The 20,419-nt window shown below is 40.9% G+C and overlaps 1 protein-coding gene across 1 annotated transcript in view; it reads left to right on the top strand.

The window, feature by feature from the left end:
• The window catches only part of TCF7L1 (transcription factor 7 like 1), a 66,886-nt gene that overhangs the window by 25,959 nt on the left and 20,508 nt on the right, over window positions 1-20,419 (top strand). The gene's annotated exons all lie outside the window — the stretch shown is intronic.

The following is a 20,419-nucleotide window of genomic DNA, read 5'->3' as shown; positions in this document are numbered from 1 at the left end:
TGATACTGTCAGCTGTGATTCTTCAAAATATTTGGTTACTTTATATTGGTGCCTATTTTTTGTATAGACTTTAACTGTATAAAATGTGGATTTCACATCTATGTAAATAGTTTTATTGCTAGAGAATATGCAACTATGTGAAATGATAGACAAACTCTCAATGAAAGAAAATATAAAATACATGTCCCACTTAATCCAGTTTGCAAGTGTCTTTAGTGTAAGTTACCTGATACTCAGGAAGCAGAGACAATATATTCAGCAAAAGCCTTGCATTTAAGGTGCAGATGTTGTTGTTTTTGAAATGCAAATTGCATCACCTTGGGGGGGGGCAGCGACTGATAATTCACTGGATCAGAAGAGTCATGGAGATGGAAAGCAGGCTTGGATAGGAAATTTAACTCTTACTTTGTCTTATGAGACCTAACTTTCTGGCCAAGCTACACATTAGTGCAAGTTTCCTTCCAATGCAAATACTAGCTTCAGAATAGGGTTTTCAATCTTTTCAGAAGATTTTCAGTCTTGATATAAGAATGATATGTAATGGAGATTTTTTTAAAAAAAGCAATCAATGTTTGTTTATTTGGAGCCATTTATGTTTTGCTTTATTTATATTCTGTTCCATAGTTCATTTTATTGGCATTTCTGTTGGTAAGGTACATGTTGTCTGAATTTTAATTTGCTTTTAATGTGATTATTTAAAACATAATATTGGTATATTAAAATGGTAAATACTTTGACTGTCCCTTTCCACTGCTTTATTGAAATCATGAGAGAGTGTATAGCTTTATGAGCAAAGCTTGGACAAATCTTTGTACTATGATTTTATATTGTTTTCTTTATTATACCCCTGAGGAAAAACAACTGTTAAAAATGCATTGGGCTTTCAATAAATAAACCTTTCTCCTGTCCTCCTGAAGGCTTCTCCTATCCTTTCTTTCCCTGCGGTTGTTGCCTCCTCTCTTTTTTCTTTGGCCCCCCCATCATCAGGTGTATAAGAAATTCATAGATATTCAGCCTCCATCATTTGGGTTTGCCAACCTCATTGGAGACAATGGCCTCGGCTAGAATTAGAAAGGAATTCATTGCTTCTGACTGATAGGAAAAGAATATCCTGATGTTTAAGAAAGTAGTCTAAGGTCAATATCTAGCTCTGCCATTAAATCTGATACTGGAGAACAGAGGCCATAATTGTGACTGCTCACAATAACCCTCTTTCTGGCCTCCTTCTGTTCGCCTCATTCATATACTCTATGCTGTTCTTCATTTCACAGGCCCAATACCTCCTCTGCCCCCTCCCCCCAGCCTCAATGTATCTGGCTTCAAGTTTTGTCCCTTGAATCCCATTCACATGCACCATCTTCCTGCTTTGTCAGGAAGGAGAGTATGGAATGAAACAATCACATGTACAAGGCTAATAATGTAATTTTTTTTCTACCCAGTTGTGGTTAACTGCACAGCTGCTGAGTGGGAAAGACCCACTTCATTGACACTGCCCACATGATTGCTACCCCACCCCAGAAAGCATTCCCCCCCATACGTGTCATGTATTAATGGTGTGTTAAAAGTGTCTCTGGGTTCCCCAACCCCAAGTTTCTTTCTCACTTTGCCCATCCACCGAAAGAAGTTCCCCATTTAATACAAAAAGTTGTCTTAAGGAAGTCATATAAAGAGCTGTGTTAACTACAACACCCAACATCTTGTTTCCCCCCAAAACTATGACAAAATTTTGAGCTGTTTTTTCTGCTTCAAGTCTCTGGTTTTGTGCCACAACAAACAAGTGTGTAGAGACAGATCAAATTGAGGCTTGTAATTAATGCAATCCCCCAAAACAACATTGTCAAATTGCCTCCAAATCTGTGCTCACGTTTTGAGCCACAACCCGCAGGTTTCTGACAGCACTCACAACCATGCAACAGACATACCTTGCGCTGCCTCCAAAACCCCCAACCTTGTCATATCTTCCAAACCTTTGGACGTTTTGTGCTGCAAATATTGGGTATATGGTGGTATTAAAGGTAAAGGGACCCCTGACCATTAGGTCCACTCGTGTCCGACTCTGGGGTTGCGGTGCCCATCTCGCTTTATTGGCCAAGGGAGCTGGCATACAGCTTCCGGGTCATGTGGCCAGCATGACTAAGCCGCTTCTGGCGAACCAGAGCAGTGCATGGAAACGCCATTTACCTTCCCGCCGGAGCGGTACCTATTTATCTACTTGCACTTTGACGTGCTTTCGAACTGCTAGGTTGGCAGGAGCAGGGACTGAGCAACGGGACCGAGCAACAGGAACTCACCGCCGACCTTCTGATCAGCAAGTCCTAGGCTCTGTGGTTTAACCCATAAATCAATGATTCCGAAACACCTCCGGCTTTGTTCCGTAAATTCCTCTCCAGTGCCCCCTTACACTATAAAAAGGATTATTCAGAATAGCAGTTTGCACGATCCTCCAAGGAAGATAATAAAACAATAAAATTCAAAACAGTTACAATTAATTGCACATTTATCAAATTAAAACTATTTAGCTTAATTAAGTCAACAAAAATTATGAACTTGATCTGGTGATACCAGCTTTTCAAAGGGATAGCCATTTACACTTCCAGTGATCCCTGCCACTTCCTTGCCTCTTAGCACCACCCAAGTTACTCCTGATGCCCCTCAGGGGGTGGTACCACCCACTTTGAGAATTATTGAGTTAAGCGAACAAAGGAGTAGCAAACGGTTAGCTTTTATATTATTTATTATTATTATTATTATTATTAGCAGGAGGAGGAACATTATATCACCATCAATTTTACTTTTACGGCCAGGGAGGAGGAAATTTGTGGTATTATTTAATGGTGCTTATTGGAAGCACTCATTGCTTTGCGGGTGTTAGTGTTTTGATAATACTTTACTACCTGATAACACCTTAAGGGCAGCTTTTTAGTTGTTGGTTGCAGAATTAGTGAAATTTTAAGTATCTAGCTGAGAGACTGACAGGACATGCTGACTAAGTGCAAACTATTGAATGACTAAAGACTAAAGTTCATTTGGAATTAGGTGGTGTTTAGGACCTTTGTATTAATGGACTAGCTTGAGCAATAAAGGGCTTGACTATAGGCAGATACTTGCATATGCTGTGATTTTACAGAAACAGGAAAAAATGCAGAATGTGATACTGGGTCCAGAGTTTACCTTTTGGAGCATCAATTGTTCTTTTTTCAACTACTTTTAATGTTTTTTAAAGAAAATACTGTTTTTTTAAAAAAATGTTTTAACATGTTGATGTTTGCTGCCCTCTGCTCCTTTGAGAGGTAGGGTAGGATAGAAATTTAATTATTATAATTAAAAGAACCTCATAAATGTAATTATTATAATTAAAAGAACCTCATAAATTTATATACCGCTTGTAGAAAACCTCAAAGAAGTTTACAAAAAGAATAAAACAGTAAGATCATTAGTTGGAACAATTAAAACATTCATATAAAATTAAAACTAGCAATACATCAGCATTCTAAATATCTGAGTAGGCTTGTCCAAACAATCGGGCGCCTGGGGCTGCGCGCAGGGCCAGCCGCCCACGGGGACAGGGCCAGCTGAGGCAGGACACTCCGCGGGGCGTCCGAGGAGTCTGCCTGCCTCCTCCCACTCAGCCACCCTACAGCTAAGGGGGAGGCAGCGGGTGGACCGTTTGGGGCATCATGGAGCCTGCGGGCGCCCAAGTTTTACCACGTCACTCCCAGGAGAGACATGTGGCTCGGGCACGCTGCAGGCTCCATGGTGAGTGCCGCCTGGTGTTTTGTCACCCCCCCCTCAGTGGTGACACCCGGGGCTGCCTGCCCCCACCGAAGCCCCCTTCATCCGCCTCTGCCTCCCTGATGTCAGTAGACAGGGAGTTCCAAAGTGTTGGTGCCACCACACTAAAACATTGACTTTTTATAAATGCAAAACGGATATTTTGTGGCACTTGTAACAGTGTCAGTTCTGTAGATTGACGCGCTCAAGAGGGTATTTATGGATGAGGTAAGGTGATCTTGCAGGTAGACTGGAAAGGGGTTACAGAATAAGATCCCCAGTGTCTGGGAATGTGGCTTCAGTGTGCTACATATTCTTACTGCTTCTCATGACTAGCAAAATCAGAAGAAATGTGCAAAATGAATCAAGAAATTAGTAAGAAATTGCTTGCATAAATTGCTACAAAATTCTGATTTCTTGGGTCACAAATCGGATTTCTAGATTCAGATTTTTTTAAAAAAAAAAAAAAGCCCTGGTTTTTTTTAGAGCCCTGGTTGTATCCATTGATTGAAGGATTAGCACAATTGAATAGTTTTTGAAGAGGCTATAGGAGCATTCTTTACAGCAGGGACTAGTTACATTATGTTACTTGAGAATGGAAAACATAACTAAGTTTCCTTTCCGCCATGCTGATAAGTATTCGATCATCGCCACATGTTGTAGCTGATGACTTCAGGCTTAGAAAACCTTGTCTCCTTATATGAAGCTCTTGTGCTTCAGTCCTTGACATTTTACAGAGAAAATCAGTCTTACTGATTAACAATATACCACACATTTAGACAGCTGTAGCTAAACATCTGGATGAGATTATTTGGTTTGGGAAGGAGGGGGGGGGGACTGGGGCAGTGATTTATAGAATGTTTCTTTGGCTGTAAATCCCAGCTGTAATTGGGACTTCTCGGTCCTTAATTGTTTGCAGCAAAGAGTGAAACTCAATGGTTCCCAATTCATAGCAGGGTCCAGAAACCCAGCCGGTAGGGAGCAGGCTCAGGCTTGTTGCTAGGTTACTGTTGCCTTTTGTTTTGGTCCCAGCTCAATCGTGTATTTAAGGCCATGTATACATTTCTCTGCATTGTTAATGTAATTTGTTCAGGCAGTAAACCGCCAAGTGCAGTTGAAGGAATCTGATATTCAGAAACACCAGAGGCCAGGTTTTTGTGGGCAGGTTGTGGTTTGAGGCCTAGAAAAGGATGAAAGATTTGAGGTAGGTCATTGTGATCATATGCTGTATATATCAGCAAGCAGGCCTCCATACATTGTGATGGTGTCTCAGTTATTGTGAAACTCTGCAAAATGGTTTGGCAACCTTGATGTATTGTTTTGGCCTTGGAAGGATTTCAGACCTGCTCTAGGGGCTATAATACAGGCTTTTCTTACTAGGAGACAAAATATTTTCTCTGTATTAAAAAGGGTGGAACTTCAATAGAAGTCCCGCACTGATTCTTACAAATGCTGAAGTTGTACAAAAAAATCTTGGAAATTCTGGTCTGGTCTGAGCTGTTTCTTTCTTAGTGCAAAAACACTTGGAATATTCCTTAGAATATTCAAAAGTTTTTAAAATAGAATTGTAGGCTCTGAAGGGAAGTTATCAAGCACAACCCACTTCTTAGTGCAGGAATGCATAGGGCTATCCATCCTCTGTTTAAGTACCTATAGCAATGTTTTCTTTTAATTTATTAATGAACATGCTGCTTCTTACTTAGGGAGTCCCCAGAGTATTAAAAAACAATTATCTTGTTTTTAGATTGCACCATTTTGTTTTTAGATTGCACCACAGGATCATCCAAATTTGCATTTTTAGGTAATAATTGTGCTATCTAGATGCTCTTAATCAGATTGATCAAGTTTTCCTCTGTGGGAAGGAAAGCACAGAGAGTTAGTCCAGTAAAAATAATGTTAAATTTAAATAAAATTGCAGAAGAAAATGTTTTAAAAAAGTTATAATATACAGCTTGATGCATTCACCTGAGTTATTTTGGAAATAATTGAAAAGTAAGACATGGCATTGGCCTGGCTTGTGCTTTACTTTTATGTCACAGTTAAACTAAATTGTGATTTGAACATGATTGTGCAGTGTGCTCCATAAAATTATACAGTGGTACCTCTGGTTACGAATGCCCCGGCTTACATTTTTTTTGGGTTACGAACGTTTTTAACCTGGAAGTGAGTGTTCCGAGCTCTTGGAGGCCTCGCCGCTGACCGGAGCCAAACCCGGACATCCGCGGGGCCTACAGAGGCTCCGCAACTGGGCTCCAGCAGCGGGAGCACTCCAAGGCCTCTGCAAATGCCGGAAGCCAGGCCCCGACATCCGCAGGATGCCCAGCAGGTCGCGTCCAAGCCCCAAAGTTAGGTAAGGAACACTTACCTAACAAAGACCAAGAGCAGTGAAGTTGTTAAGAAAACAAAGATGAGCCTGGGCTGAAAAGCCCTTTACCAACCCTTGCCCCACCCCCAGCTGTAGCAAGATGGGTGGCACCTAGCCAGGTAGGTCCACCTTCCCTGTGGGAGGGTGTGTGTGGAAAATTTTGGGATTCTGCAAGGGATTTGGGGATTTGTTTATGTGAGTCTGCCCTGTGTCTTTGTCTCTGCTTTGCTTCTTCGTTTGGGGGACTTCTGGGGGACTGTGCCTTCTGCCATTGTTTTTGGGGTCCTGTGGAGCCCAGTTCAGCTACTGGTTGATTGTGTGACTGCAGAAATGGATAAAAGCCCCCCATCCAAACAATGACTATCATCAGTGCATGTAAGAAATAAAATAAATGTTAATTTTTTTCATCTACAATACTGTCTTACTTATTTTATAGTAAAGTACATTGTTTATTGCCTTCATTTTATGGATCAATGGTCTTGTTAGACAGTAAAATTCATGTTAGATTGCTGTTTTAGGGGTATTTTTCATCATCTGGGATGGATCAATCCACTTTTCCATTACTTTCAATGGGAAAGTACGCGTCAGGTTAAGAATGGACTTCTGGAACCAATTAAGTACTTAACCTGAGGTACCACTATACATGGTGTGGTGAAAGCAGATAGAGAGAAGCTTTTCTCCCTCTCAGTCATCAGTGAAGCTGAATGTGAAAAGGTTCAGAACAGACAAAAGTACTTTTTCACAGTGCGTGGTTAAATCATAGAATTCCCTATCACAAGATGTAGCATTGGCTACCAATGTGGATAGTTTTAGATGGGGCTTAGACAAATTAATGGAGGATGAGGCTATCAGTGACTACTAGTTACTATGGCTGTGAGCTACCTGCAGTAGGATGCCTCAGTATACCAGTTGTTGATGTACATCAGATGGGACAGTGCTGTTGTGCTCAAGACCTGTGTGCTAGCTTCCCATTGGCATTTGGTTGACTGCTATGAGAACAGGATACTGAAGTAGAGGGCCTTTTGTCTGATCCAACAGGGCTTATGTTCTTAGAACAGGCTGCAAGGGAGTCCATTTTGTTAGCATCTTTACAATGATAACAACACATTGATAATTGGATAGATCTGTCAATTTCTGCTAGAATAATAGCCCTTTTAGATTTGGTTATGAGTGCAATAGATTGTGGGTCTACTATGGAGTATCTTTTTTTTGAAAAACATTTTACAGGGTTATATGTTTTATACTTTCAGATGGATTCACATATGGCTGGAAAACCATGTTCAAATAGTGCTCATCACTGGTTTCTCATTAAACAGGAGAGGTGGTTTTTTTTAATTGGGGTGATTCAGGACTCTCTATTAGCAGTTTAGACCAAGAGTGGGAAAACTTTTTTCGGCCCAGGAGGCCACATTCCTTCATAGGGACCCTTCCAGGAACTATATACCTATGGAGAGTGGGTCCAGAGGCAAAAGTGGGTGGAGAAATGGAAGATATGCTTATCTTTGTAAAGTAGGCCACATTCCAGCTACACAAAAGTCAGATTTCTCCATTCTCCACCCAGACAAACAAGAGGCATTATAATTCACCCATTTAAGCTACTGAAGGAGGTTGTGGAACAGAGCTGGTGAGGGGTGTGGCCTAGGGAGAGTCCCAAGGGTCAGTTAGATTTTGTTCCTGGGCCTGTGGTTCCCCACCACAGGTTAGATCAGAGGACAAAGGGAATCCTTAGCACATTTTCAAATAACACAAAACTAGGAGGGATAGCTAGAAGTAAGTAGAAGTAAGGAATATTAGAAGTAAGTAATAACATTTAAAATGAACTTGATAGAATGGACTACTGTGCGGAAACTAATAAAACAGAATTCAGCTGAGATAAGTGTTCTGCATTTTAGTTCTGCATTTTAGTGCAGGTGGCAGGGGGAAGCACTGCTATAAGATGGAGAATACCTGGGTTATTATGTTTTTTGCTATGCCTAATAAAGGATAACTATTATTATATTTATATTTATACCCTGCCATTTCCTCTGACCAGACTAAATGCAGCTTACAGATAAAAACAAGAATCTCTAAAAACATAGAAAAAACTATAACTAAAAACAATTAAACATTAATAGAATAAAAACTATATACATATGTAATGTCTGTTTAATCTGTTTAGGTGTAAAGGTTTTTTGGGATTCTAGTTGATCATAAGCTGAGTATGATTCAGTAGTGCGATGTGGCTGAAAAAAAGGCTAATGCAACAACAGCAACAACAATTTATTAATACCCCGCCCATCTGGCTGGGTTTCCTCAGCCACTCTTGGCGGCTTATAGCATATATAAAAACATAATTTTAGGTTAAAGGCTGCCTTCATAGAACCGCATTTTTCATGCCATGAGATGCAACCTTTCCATTTCATTCTGCACTACTTAAACCTAATGTGGAATACTGTCGAAACAAAATAAAAAATTCCTTCCAGTAGCACCTTGGAGACCAACTAAGTTTGTTATTGGTATGAGCTTTTGTGTGCGTGCAAACTTCTTCAGATACACTGAAACAGAAGTCACCAGACCCTTATACTGTGTTTTGTTTTGGGTGTTGTGCTTTAAGAATGTAAATTTGGAAAGGGTTTAGGTGGGGAAGGCAACGGTGGTCAGCAATATTGAAAACAAATCTTACTAAAAAATGATTAAAAGAGCTAGATATGTATGGTTAGTCTGAATAAGGAAATACAGATGTGAGATGTGGTGGCATTCTTCAGATACAAAAAGGGCTGTCACATAAAGAAGGCAAAGACTTGTTTCTCTGCTGTTCCAGGGGACAGGGCTTGATCTAATGGGCTTTAGGGAGAAATGTCTTCATAGTAAAAGCAGCACAGCAATGAAATCAATTAGCTGGAGGCAGGCAGACCCTTTTGGGAGGTCCTGAAGTAGAGGACAACTCTCTCTTGGAGATATTCTAGCCCTGGATTTTAAGGGGTTAGGGCTCAATGGCCTACAAGACCCCTTCTAGCTCTGTGTGGTTGATTCTGTGATCTGGCTGCAAAAATATTTTATGTAAAACTGAAATAATTTTACTTGGATTAAATAATGTTACCCTTCAAGATGAGGAACTATCAATAGCTAAAGAAACTTAGAACATGATTTTGTGGCATTAGTGTTCACATAAACGAAACCTTGATTTATGTTCTTTTCCTATATACATAAAAATGTAAAATATTGTCATGCTCTGCAGCTCATGTGGCCACCAATAGGTGGCCATGCCAACTGCAGCTTGAGGAATAGCAGGACAGCCCATCCAAATTGTTTAATGGAGGGGTTGTAAAGCACCCTCTCTTCTTTTAAATGTGTCTGCAGCAAGGTTCAAGGAAGGGTGAAGAGCCCAGCAGTTTAGAAAGTTGTTGTATGAAACACCTCCCCTCCTGTTAAACGCTGCTGCAGGAAGGTTTAACTGGGCAGGGGAAACAGCTTAGCAAGCTGTTCTGTGAAGCTTACCCCCCAAAACATTGCTGCAGCCAAGTTTAATGGAAGAAGGGGAGGTGAGGTGTTAATGGAGTGGGGTTTGGTCATATTTTTGGGGAGTAATACACTCACCCACTCCCCACACCCCTACAGCTCTCTGGATCTGAGAAAAACCAGCTTTTCAAGAAAGTGGCAAGCTGTCAAGAACTGCCTGTACTTGAATATGGAACTTATAGATCTGTATTTTAATGCCCTGTGTAGTCAGCCACTACATAGGTTGAATAGTTCTTGTGGGGTGAAGTGGTTTTATAGCAGAGGTGGCTAGCCTATGGCTTTCCAGATGTTGCTGAACTACAACTCCCACAGGGCCCAGCCAGCATGGCCTGTGGTCAGATCATAGGTTTTGTAGTTCAGAAACAATCGACCCTGTTTTATAAGGTCTGCAGTGCATCTCCCCTGACCTGGAAGAAATGGAAAGGCTTCCAAGGAGCCTGGGTCTTCACATGTGCAAAATAATACCTACGGTGCCTGGTTCCTGGCTCTCACCTAGCTGCTGCCTAAGGCCCAGCACTGGTATGTATTTATTTCTGCTTGTGTACCATGATGCCTTTTCTTCATAAAACAAAAGGGAATCATGCAAGACGCAGTCCCTCTTTATGTGAATGACATTTCCCCAGGCTTTGAATGAGGAGGTGGGGCAATCTATATCTTGGACGGGAGGGGTGTACTCTCATTGTCCCCTTATCTCAGGAGGATCTTGTGACTGGAATGGCAAGAATCCTACTGCCTAAAACCGACTACAGGATTGGAAATGGTGGTTTATTGAAGCTGCCCACAGTACTGCACATTCTCTCAGCTGGGGTGAAGTGGAGGGAGGCTCTTTCTGTTGCTCCTGTTTCACTGGTAGTAAATGTCATTTGCTTCTCGAGAGGTTGCAGAGAGCTTAACAGTGTCATGGGATCATGAAGTCTTACTGGGTCTATGATACTGGCATGAATGTTTCTCTGCAAAATCCTCTGAAAGGAAATAATAGAGTTTCCCTACTGCCGGTGCTGTCTGTGAAATTGTGAATTTCACAGACAACTACAAGCTCTCCTCTTTTGAGGAGAGAGGATAAGGATTATTAAAGGCTTTGGAAGGGGGGCAATGTAGACATATGTATGGTCTAAAATAGGGAAGAGGGGGAGATAAGTAAAGGACATGAAGGGGGGTAAATTTTAATTGCCGCTTACGATTTGTTTCCTGATTAATCAAGAAAAGTGACAGCTTTGCTAAAGTCTAGCAAATATTTTAGGACTTGGCACTTCTAAAGAGCTTTGTATTTTGCAGGCTGCAAAGGCATACTAGGTAAACATGCACCAGTAGCTTGTTAAAGTATATGTTACGTTTTTTTCAGAAGTCTTAAACTCTTTCATTGGGTTAATTTTAATTGTTTTAATGTCTTAAATACAAACATATGATTAAAAACGTGATCCATGGTCCCTGGGAGAAAGCTTTGTGTAGGCTTAAAAAATGTTGACATTTGAAGCTTCGGACCTAATCTCTGGAGTACTGTACTGTAGTCTCTTGAATATCTGCATGAAACCTGAACTGAAAATGCTGCTTTTTGGAAGTCTGATCCAAAAATCCAGAGTGCTATCTTTAATGGCTCAAATCAAGAGTAGGAAACATGTGGCCTTCTAAATGTTGCTGGACTGCAACTCCCAACACCCTTGGTTGTTGGGCAAGCTGTCTGAGGGTGATGGCCATCAGTGGGCCACTGGTTCCCCATTCCTAGATGGTATGGGCCCAGGATATTAAAAGGAATATATGATTTCATATAGGTTCTTCCCCTACTCCTCTGCAGGAGACATGTTTTGCGTGCAATCATTGTTTGGAGTTGAAGAACTCGGTATGGCACCGGTGGACACCACAGAATTCTCAGACATTCTTCATGGCATGTGCCAAAGCACCCTCCCCTTCCCAATTAATTTTTTTAAAATTGAGGCTTTTGCTTTTTACTGGTTGTTTGAATGTGGGCTTCCTGGTTTTCTTTTGATTTGGGGGTTTGCTTGCTCTCTCTTTTTGTCTGTTTTACTTCCTTTGGTGTGTATGTGTAGGTGTTCTGCCTGTTGTGTGTGTGTGTGTTGGGGCTGTTCTTAGTATCACCAGTTTTTCTTTTGTGAAATAGGTATTTTGTGGTGCCCACAAGCATTTCTTAGATTTTCAAATGAGCCACAAGGCCTAAGAGGGTTCTAGAACCCTGGTTTGGAAGATAAGTTTCACATCTAATAGAAAAATAGCTTCCCCCAGCTACTGCACCTTCATTGTGTAATTCCCTCCCCATGGAAATTTCCTGAGTTTGCTGTAAACACATTTTTATTCTCCCAAGATTTCTTAAAACTAAGATTCTTTTTGTTTCAATATGAACTAAAATGTTGGAAATGTTTTTGTGTTGTATATTAGAATCAAAATTTTATCACTCTTCATACTTCCTTTGTGAGATGCTTTAGATGTTTGTAAAACAGCCTAAAAATTTAAATATTTTTTTCCCCATTTTTTAAGAAAGCTTTTCTCAAGGCACAAAAAATGCCTTCTACCAGGGTCTAGGGTCCCACAAACACTTATTGCTATTGATGATACCAGGTTTGGTTTTAACACATAACATGCAGGTAATATCATACCAGAGTAAAATCTTCAGATTATTCCGTCCACGCTACACTGGCATTCTCCTGTGATGAGACAATTCTGACAGTGTCTCTGTAGTTCTCTAGGACTAGTTCAGTGCTAATTCTCTGCTTTAATTGACTCCATTAAACTTTACCATCTAATGTGCTGTGCTACCAAGACGAGGCCTGCAGAGCTTGGAGTAGAAGCTCAGTTGTGTGTAAGTGGCTGTGAAGAGCCCTCTGTGCACTGTATGAATAGGCCACATATCCATGGAAACCAGAGCAGGCTGGCTGGTTGACCTTTGACCCACTTGTTGCCACCATCCTGTTCAACCTTGGTATGCCTGGATTTGAAGCTCCAGTGTTCTGCCTCTTCACTTTTCCCATGGGTTGAGAGGCCCTGTTGCCTTTCAGAGGCTTCCTGCAGCTCTGCCTATGGCCACAACATCAGTTTTTTCAGTCCTTCCCCCAGTGAGTGTATCTTCTCCTCATAGGTCATACAGCCCTTTCATTGCACATAAGAGACAAGCTTTTCACTTCACCCAGCGGATTTGATATTAAATTTAATAGCTGACCTAATTTTGACATGCAGCAGGGATAGTTGCTGTGAAACCTTTGGAGGGTTTTTGTTTTGCCTTAGAAGTTAACAGTCATTTGCAGGGAGGGCAAACATTTTCTCTCATTTGAGGCAAGTGCAATTGAGCATGGTATACTGTCTTGTGAGGTGGGGAGGAAAATCTAAAAACAAGCGTCTATGCTGTCCATAATGGAAAACTGAGAGAGAGGCGCACACACTTATTTTCTTCAGGGTCTAAATATGAACAACCACAGAGGCGCAAGGATTCCGTCTATTTGCTGTTGTTAAGGAATGTAAGCGACTCTGCGGGTTTATAACCTGGAATTTTGCATTTCCTCACACATAACCCAATTTGGAAAAGTTTTTCTTTTGTTGTTATGCTTTTGGAATTCACAGCTCTAAAACATTTTCATTCCTAGGGTTAATAGTCCCGAGGCAGAGTGTCCTGGTAGAACTCTTGCAGCTGTTAGGATGCAGACCTGTGATCTGTCACGTTACATCAACAAACAAACTGCAGTTTAAACTTTAGCTTGTATCCCTCAAGGAGCAAATATGCTCTGCTGAATTACGCCACCCTCTCCAAATGCTTTATTTAATTGTTAAGGGTGGGGGTGAAAACCTGGTGACCCAGCAGCTAATACTGTAGCTATGTAAACAGGCAAAGAAAGTGCCTCTTGTGGGTGTGGGGGGTTGGGTGGTGTAAAGGCACTGAGGACACGTTTTAGGCTAGCTGCTTAAAAACATAATAGCTTAATTTGCAAAGCTATTGAATTCCTAATCACTTCTTTGTCCCTACTAGTGCACTGGAAATTTATAGGAATTTGGTTGCAAAATTATGGCTGTTATTTTAGAAAATAGTGTACCAACTTTGCTTTTTCTGAAACTTTGTGTAATATTGGTTGCATCCAGCTAACTTGCATTTGTGATAGACCCATTGAAATTAATAGACCCAAGTTAGACACATCTATTAATGTCAGCAGATCTATTGACCGTTGTGTGACCATTGTTGAATACAACCCAGTATCTTTTGCCATGTCTTGATAGTACTGTTGGTTTGCATTTGTCCTTTGTTTTTGGTGTTAGGAAGGAGAATGATTTTAACTTGAAACCATACTGTTTTATTGCAGCATGCTCTATGTAGACCATTTAAAAACTTCTATCAGAGCAGAATGATGCTGTGAAAATTTAGACTGGTGCCAAGCATTGAGATCATGTGACCCATTTATTATTATATCAGCAGTACTGGCTGCCTGTTCATTTTCAAGTGCAATTCAAAGTTCTACTTAACAACCTTTTAAAGTACTTAACAACCTAGAACCAGGCTACTTGAAGGACCACTTCCTTCTATGTGAACATGCCCACCTTCGTAAGATTGATGATGATGACATCATGTGCTTGCCACTGCTCTCCAAGGCATAGTTGATGGCATTGCAGAAAAGGGCTTTCACTGTGGTAGCACCTCATATGTAAAACACCTTGACTTTTCTCTTTGTGTTCTGCTGGCATTTGAAGACATTTCTTTTCCAGTTCAGTTCAAGTTTATTGTTGTTTAATTGTGATTTATTTATTTATTTAGCTCTGGCTTTCTGGGTTTATATTAAAAATCATTTTTCGGTGCGAGTGCATGCATTTGTATTTTAATTGACTGGATTTACTTTTTATATGTTGTGTTTTTAGCTGTTTTGAATGTTCCATTTGGAGAAGAAAATGCTGGTTATAAATTTTATTATAAAGAGTGTTAATCCTCACTTTTTCTGCTGTTGGCTTGTTAAAGACTTGGGTACTTCTACACAAGACTTTTGGTATGGAATTGCCAAGGTTTGTTCACTCATTTTTAATGGGGCTTCCACATAACACCACCATCCAGTCATTGTCCTTCTGTGTTTCCTGTGGTTTTCCCATCTTTTCTTGGACTGCATAAACTCTGGGTTTTTGTTTAGAAGACTGGAAGCTGGCGTGATTTCTCTTTGTGTCTATAGCCTTAGTGTGATTTTGTTTAATTGTTATAAAAGGTTGGGATTTCAACATACGTATTTGACATTATCAAGAAATGAACCTATTGCCACTCAGCACATCTTCACACTTACTGGTTCTTAGTTTGAAAGAGTTAGCTTTCCTGTTGGTGCCATGTCATCAGTAATAATTTTTACCAATTTTTTAAATTACATGCTTCCCTGGCAATATTTAAAATATATTGAAACATTTATGTAATATCCCTTGAAAGAGTGTGTTAGTGCTAATTTGAAAGATGATTTTAAAAAACCATTAGCAGTGGTGAATCTCTTTCCTCTGCCGGGTCAAATAAATAGAAACCATGATGTATAGAAAAGATGTATCCATAAATGAATGGCGAGGCTAAAACGCCAAGGACATTTGGACAAGTGGTAGGCCTTTCTCCCCCAACAGCCATTTTTGGAGATGCAACCTCCCCCCCTCCACCCCAATTCATCCCCCCAGCAACCAATTGAGATATGTTAGCAACCAGTGATGTTGTTTTCTCTAGTGAATTAAACCAGTCCTATCTACACTTCTGATTTGAGGGCAGTTCTCACAGAAATACCTTGCTTGGTGAAACTTGTTATATTAACTTCCACTGAATTGGTTTTCAGCCCTTCCCTCTAAACAATTACATCTGGAAAAGTGATTCCATATTTCACTCATGTACAGGGATGTTGGGCAACTAAATCAAACAAATCTGGCAAGAATTTGGGCAGATTAATTTAGTATTCCTGAAAAAAAAGCTCAGCTTCCTCCAAAGTCTTCAAGCATTATTGTTGCTGTTTGTTTTTTCATACAGCGCTTCATAGATGTGCATCCAAGTTAGGATTTGCAATCTAGATTTGATTTGGGCAAGGGGGACAGTGGGGGGAGGGGAAGCAGGGGTAAACAGGGAAACCTAATGTAATTATTTCTATTATACATACATATTTCTTAGATTATATCAGCCAGGTTACATCACTTGATCTTACTCTGCAGCAAAAATGGCTATTATAATTTAGAATAGCACTAAAAATAGATGAGGCGTGGAAACTGGGAAGACCCAGCAAGACCCCATAGGAACTGCCACCATCTTCACTCACTAAGGGGAGTCAGTAGCAATTTAGTAATCCAGTTATCCTCATCAGCCAACATTCAGAATACTGTAAGCCCCAGGCACATCTTATCCTGAAAACAGTGTAATTGAGTACATATTTCTTTCAGGAGACTGGCAGTGCAGGTTTCTGCCCTGCTTTCTAAATATTTCATTGTTCCCTCTACTTCCAAACAGAACACTGTCTTTAGGCCCTGGAGAGCCTGTAAGTATCACTTGTGATATATAGGAAACCGTATTTGGGATGGGAATGGGGGAAAACAATGATAAACTATTTGAAATAGTTTGCCTCCCTATGCAACTCCCTGCAGTTACCCTGAAGGATGGACAATCCTCTTCCCCAGTGATTTTTGTTGAAGCTGCCAGTAGGAGGTTTTCCTCTGCCCCCACTACTCAAGCGAAGTACATTTATTTTCACAGAGAACTGGCTTTTATAGAGAGTTTTTTTTCAACAATTCCAAAATCTATAGTATTGCCCAACTGTGAAGACAGATATGAGAGAAATATTAAAATTGTTTGCAAAAAATAATAATACTAAATGTCATACAATATGAGATGTGTGAATGGTGCTTGTGAGTGCCTGGTCTACACAGAGAGGAACATATATAATCAGATCCGAATACCCTAGATTAGGGTGTTTAAAACTAGAGTAAAATTTGTTCATGTCCAGATAACATCTACGCCATGTGCGTAGCAAGGGCAGGAAATCTGGTCATTAACGTTTGTAATTGGTTGTAGCAACTCTTCTTTTGTTTTTCCTTTCCTCCGCCTCCTGGTTTGCTGCAGGCTTCTTCGCCAAAAGAAGAGACTGCTGACATGCAGTGACTACAGCAGTCCTGGGCAAGCCAAGGCCTGTTGTCTGCACCCCATTGTTCCTGCCTAGGATTGCAGGACCACTGGATTGTTGTTTGAATTGATGAATGTTAATCCCCAGCTGAGGGGAAGCTATTTGGCAAATGGCAGGTTAATGTGCAGACAGCAGGGTGCATTGTACTGTGTGTGTGGCACAACAGCATGTGGGAGAGAAATGGTTAAAATCCTTTTCATTCCCCCACTTGCAGAGGAGGAGGGAAGGTAACAAGCAACCAGGGCTTGTTCTAATCTCTCTGGAATGTAACCATTTTGAAACTTTTATAGCTTCAATATGCCATTAACTCTTTTTTTTTTATACACACATGGCTGTACAGTGAACGTCTGTTTGAGGCACAGTCTTGCACTTAGAGGGGTGCTCAGTTTTCCACACTGCCCCTGTACCATTAGCTTAGTCTCTTTCCTTGTATATTTTTCGGAGTGTTTCCCCACCCCCACATGCTGCCCTCTTAAATTGTTTAAAATGAGAAGGAGCCTTTATACAACCTTCATAGAGGCACCCCCGCCTCATTCGCCAGCAGCTTCTCTGCTTACCAAATGGATTAGAAAGCCCCCTTTGTGACCAAGAGTGTTGAAGGGTGGAGCATAAAATAAACCAGCTGGAAAACGACAACACAGAGAACTTTTAATTGGGTAGAACTTTCTGCACGTCTTCTGTGGGTATTTTGGGTTTCATGGCTTCTCAGCTCTTGCCAGTGCTTCCTAGAAAGCTGACTCACCAAATGGGGTGGTGCACACTGTGTCCTAGTAGTTATGGGTGGTGTGAGTGTCTTTGAAAATGACTCTGCAGTAAACTGCAAGTGAGCTCACATCACCACTCAATGTTTGGAAACAGATTGGAGCTGTACAGCAGCCAGATCCAGGGACTTCCCCAATCTAACCAGATGCTTTGATCTTCGGGCTTGGAGAGCAGATCAAAGGCAGTCATTTAGGAAACTACTTCTACTGTACTCAGAGCCCAGAGTGTACTGTAGGTCATTGCGCTAGCTAGTTGGGGGTCATGGGGCCAGCTGCATACCAAACATACTCCTTGTACAGATGACAGCCCTGGCTCCCTGCCTTTTCCACAATTGGCTGTTATTGGAGCCTTGAAGAATAAGATCTGATTACAGATCCTCAGCCCAGTTTTATGTAAAGGGCAAGAATTCAACACTAGCTGTATGAATCTCGCAGTAACATTTTATTATCACAGTTTTCCAGTGGGCAAATGCATCGTTTCCTTCTCTCACTTCATTGTCCTCCTAATGCAGGAGTGGGGAACTTGACCCTCCAGATGTAGCTGGACTTCAGCTCACATCAGCCCCAGCTGGCACGGCCGTGGCCAGGGATGATGGGAATTTTAGTCCAGCAAACATATGTAGGGCTACGGATTCTCCACTCTGTCATAAAGTAATGGCCTAAAGTATTTGCTCCTTTCATTCTGCCTAACTGTTATGGACTGTACTCTCTTTTTAAAAAGAGCATTAAGATGATTTAACAATAGACAAAAATGCAATAAAAGCATATAAATCAAACTTAAACAATTGAAAAACCATTTCCAGAAATACCAAATTAGTAGTAGGAGAAGGGCAACTTGGAAAATATACTCTGTAATACTAACAATAATAGTATATGATTTGAGCCACCGTGTATTGAGAACTTTCTTTAACCACACACATCTTGAGGTAGGGATTCGGTTACATGGATACATTCCACAGTTTGTGCTTTTGTGTGCAGGGAATTATATATATACAAAAACTGCTGGAACAACTGGGTTAAAGCATAAGATGTACAAGTAGTGTCTGTGCCCATGTTGAATTTCCATACTCTACATGGGAATGTATGTAGGATTAAAATTGAGTTATGGTTTAACATTCACAATATACCTTCTTAAGGCGAGTGAGTGAGTAAACAGCACATAGCAAGTAAGCTTTTGAAGGACTATGGGATAATATTTGGAGGCTGCCAGATTATATGTATTTACTTTTTATGATTGTACAGCCAGACATCTAGCTTCTGTAAATCACTGCAGTGAGTGAATTAGGAGAACACACATACAGTTGTGGAGACTATCTCCTTAAACCAGAGCTTTCCAAATTTTCATGTTGGTGACACACTTTTTAGACATGCATCATTTCGCGACACAGTAATTCAGTTTTACCAGCAAACCGGAGATTAAACTAACCCCTTTTCAGCCCCAAGAGGAGTGAGGGGAGCGTTCATGCAACACGCTTACACACTGCAGCCGACACACTAATGTGTCACGACACACAGTTTGGAAAGCTCTGCCTTAAGCTTTTGCAAACCAGTGCTTACAAGTGTCAATGGTGCCAATTTTATATGAATAAGGTCTAATTAATGCAGTAGCCTGCATTGTCTTTTTCCTGAGGGAAGACAGGTTTTGTAAAATGTGAACAGTACTCTTTAAATATTTTCCAGAGTTCTCTGTCTCGGGAAACGTTCCTCTTGGCTCACAGGTGGCAGCGGCTGCTGTTACAGTTGTCTTTTCCTTCTTTCAGGGCAAGGGCCCTCGCTTGTATGTTTCATTCACTTGTGCTATGGAGTTGTTAGTTTTGGCCATATTCTGCTTTGAGTTTGGAGGCTCAGTTTTACAGTTAAAATGTAAAAGGTTGAAGGGAAACAGTTCTGCATTGTGGGCAAGACTGGTCTGTCACAGTGGACTGTTTGTATGTTTTATAGGAATGAGATAAGCTCTCTTCCTGTTCCATGTCAAACGTACACAAATCCTGCTTCCTTTGTCCAAAGGTGCTTGGTATATTGGTTGCCTTCCAATTTTTTGTTCTCAATCTCCAAAGCAGGGGGGGGGGGGGAATCCAGAATCTTCTGTGTTCGGAAACCTTTGGCAATTGCTCTTTATTTTAAAATGTTTGCTCTGTTCCTGCAGAGGAATGTGAATCTGGCCTGGATACGGTGCAAATGTTAGCAAATAAAGCAGCCTTCCATAGGAGCTCAACGCTGCTGTGGAGGTGTTAACTATATCTTTACTACATCTCAGAAGTACAGAGAGGTCTTTGTCCACTACAAACCTTAGAAAAGCCCAATATTCACCTTTCTGGTAGGCTGCGTTAAATCAGAAAAACAGGAAGTTCCAACACATCATGCCTCCTATTAATCAGTCAGCGTAGCTGTACCATTCTTTTCACGCTCAAGCACCATAACAGTCATCAAGCTTCTCAGTACACACAATAGCATTTATGGAGTAATATTGGTTGTATAATTTTGCTTGGGCTGGAGTTGAACATTGTGCATGTTCTCTCTTGACGTTATGTCACAGCCAGATCATTGCCTGAAGATGGCAGGGATGCATACATTGTAAGGACAATGTCAGGAGCATTCATATGTCTTATGCGCTATAACTCAACCCAAACCAGATGTTTTTGTCAAACTCCATGGCATGTGTAATGTTGTTTGGGTCTTGGGAACATTTCACAGCCATGCATATTTGGCCTTGGACTCGCTTCCTTTTTGCAGAGGAAAATGCATATTTCTGCATCTTCTTCCAAATTTCAGATTACAGGAACAGGGTGTATGGATAAATATTTCACCCCGCAATGTTTTTCAGTGTTTCTCCTTCTACTAAGTAATAGACATCACAGAATACAGTAGAAGAGAAGAAGAGTTTGGATTTGATATCCCGCTTTATCACTAGCCGA

The sequence above is a fragment of the Podarcis pityusensis genome (assembly GCF_964106645.2).
Source record: "Podarcis pityusensis genome assembly, chromosome: 15".
Classification (NCBI taxonomy): Eukaryota; Metazoa; Chordata; class Lepidosauria; order Squamata; family Lacertidae; genus Podarcis; species Podarcis pityusensis.
Note: the sequence above shows the minus strand (reverse complement) of the source record. Positions and strands in the feature narration are given on the sequence as shown.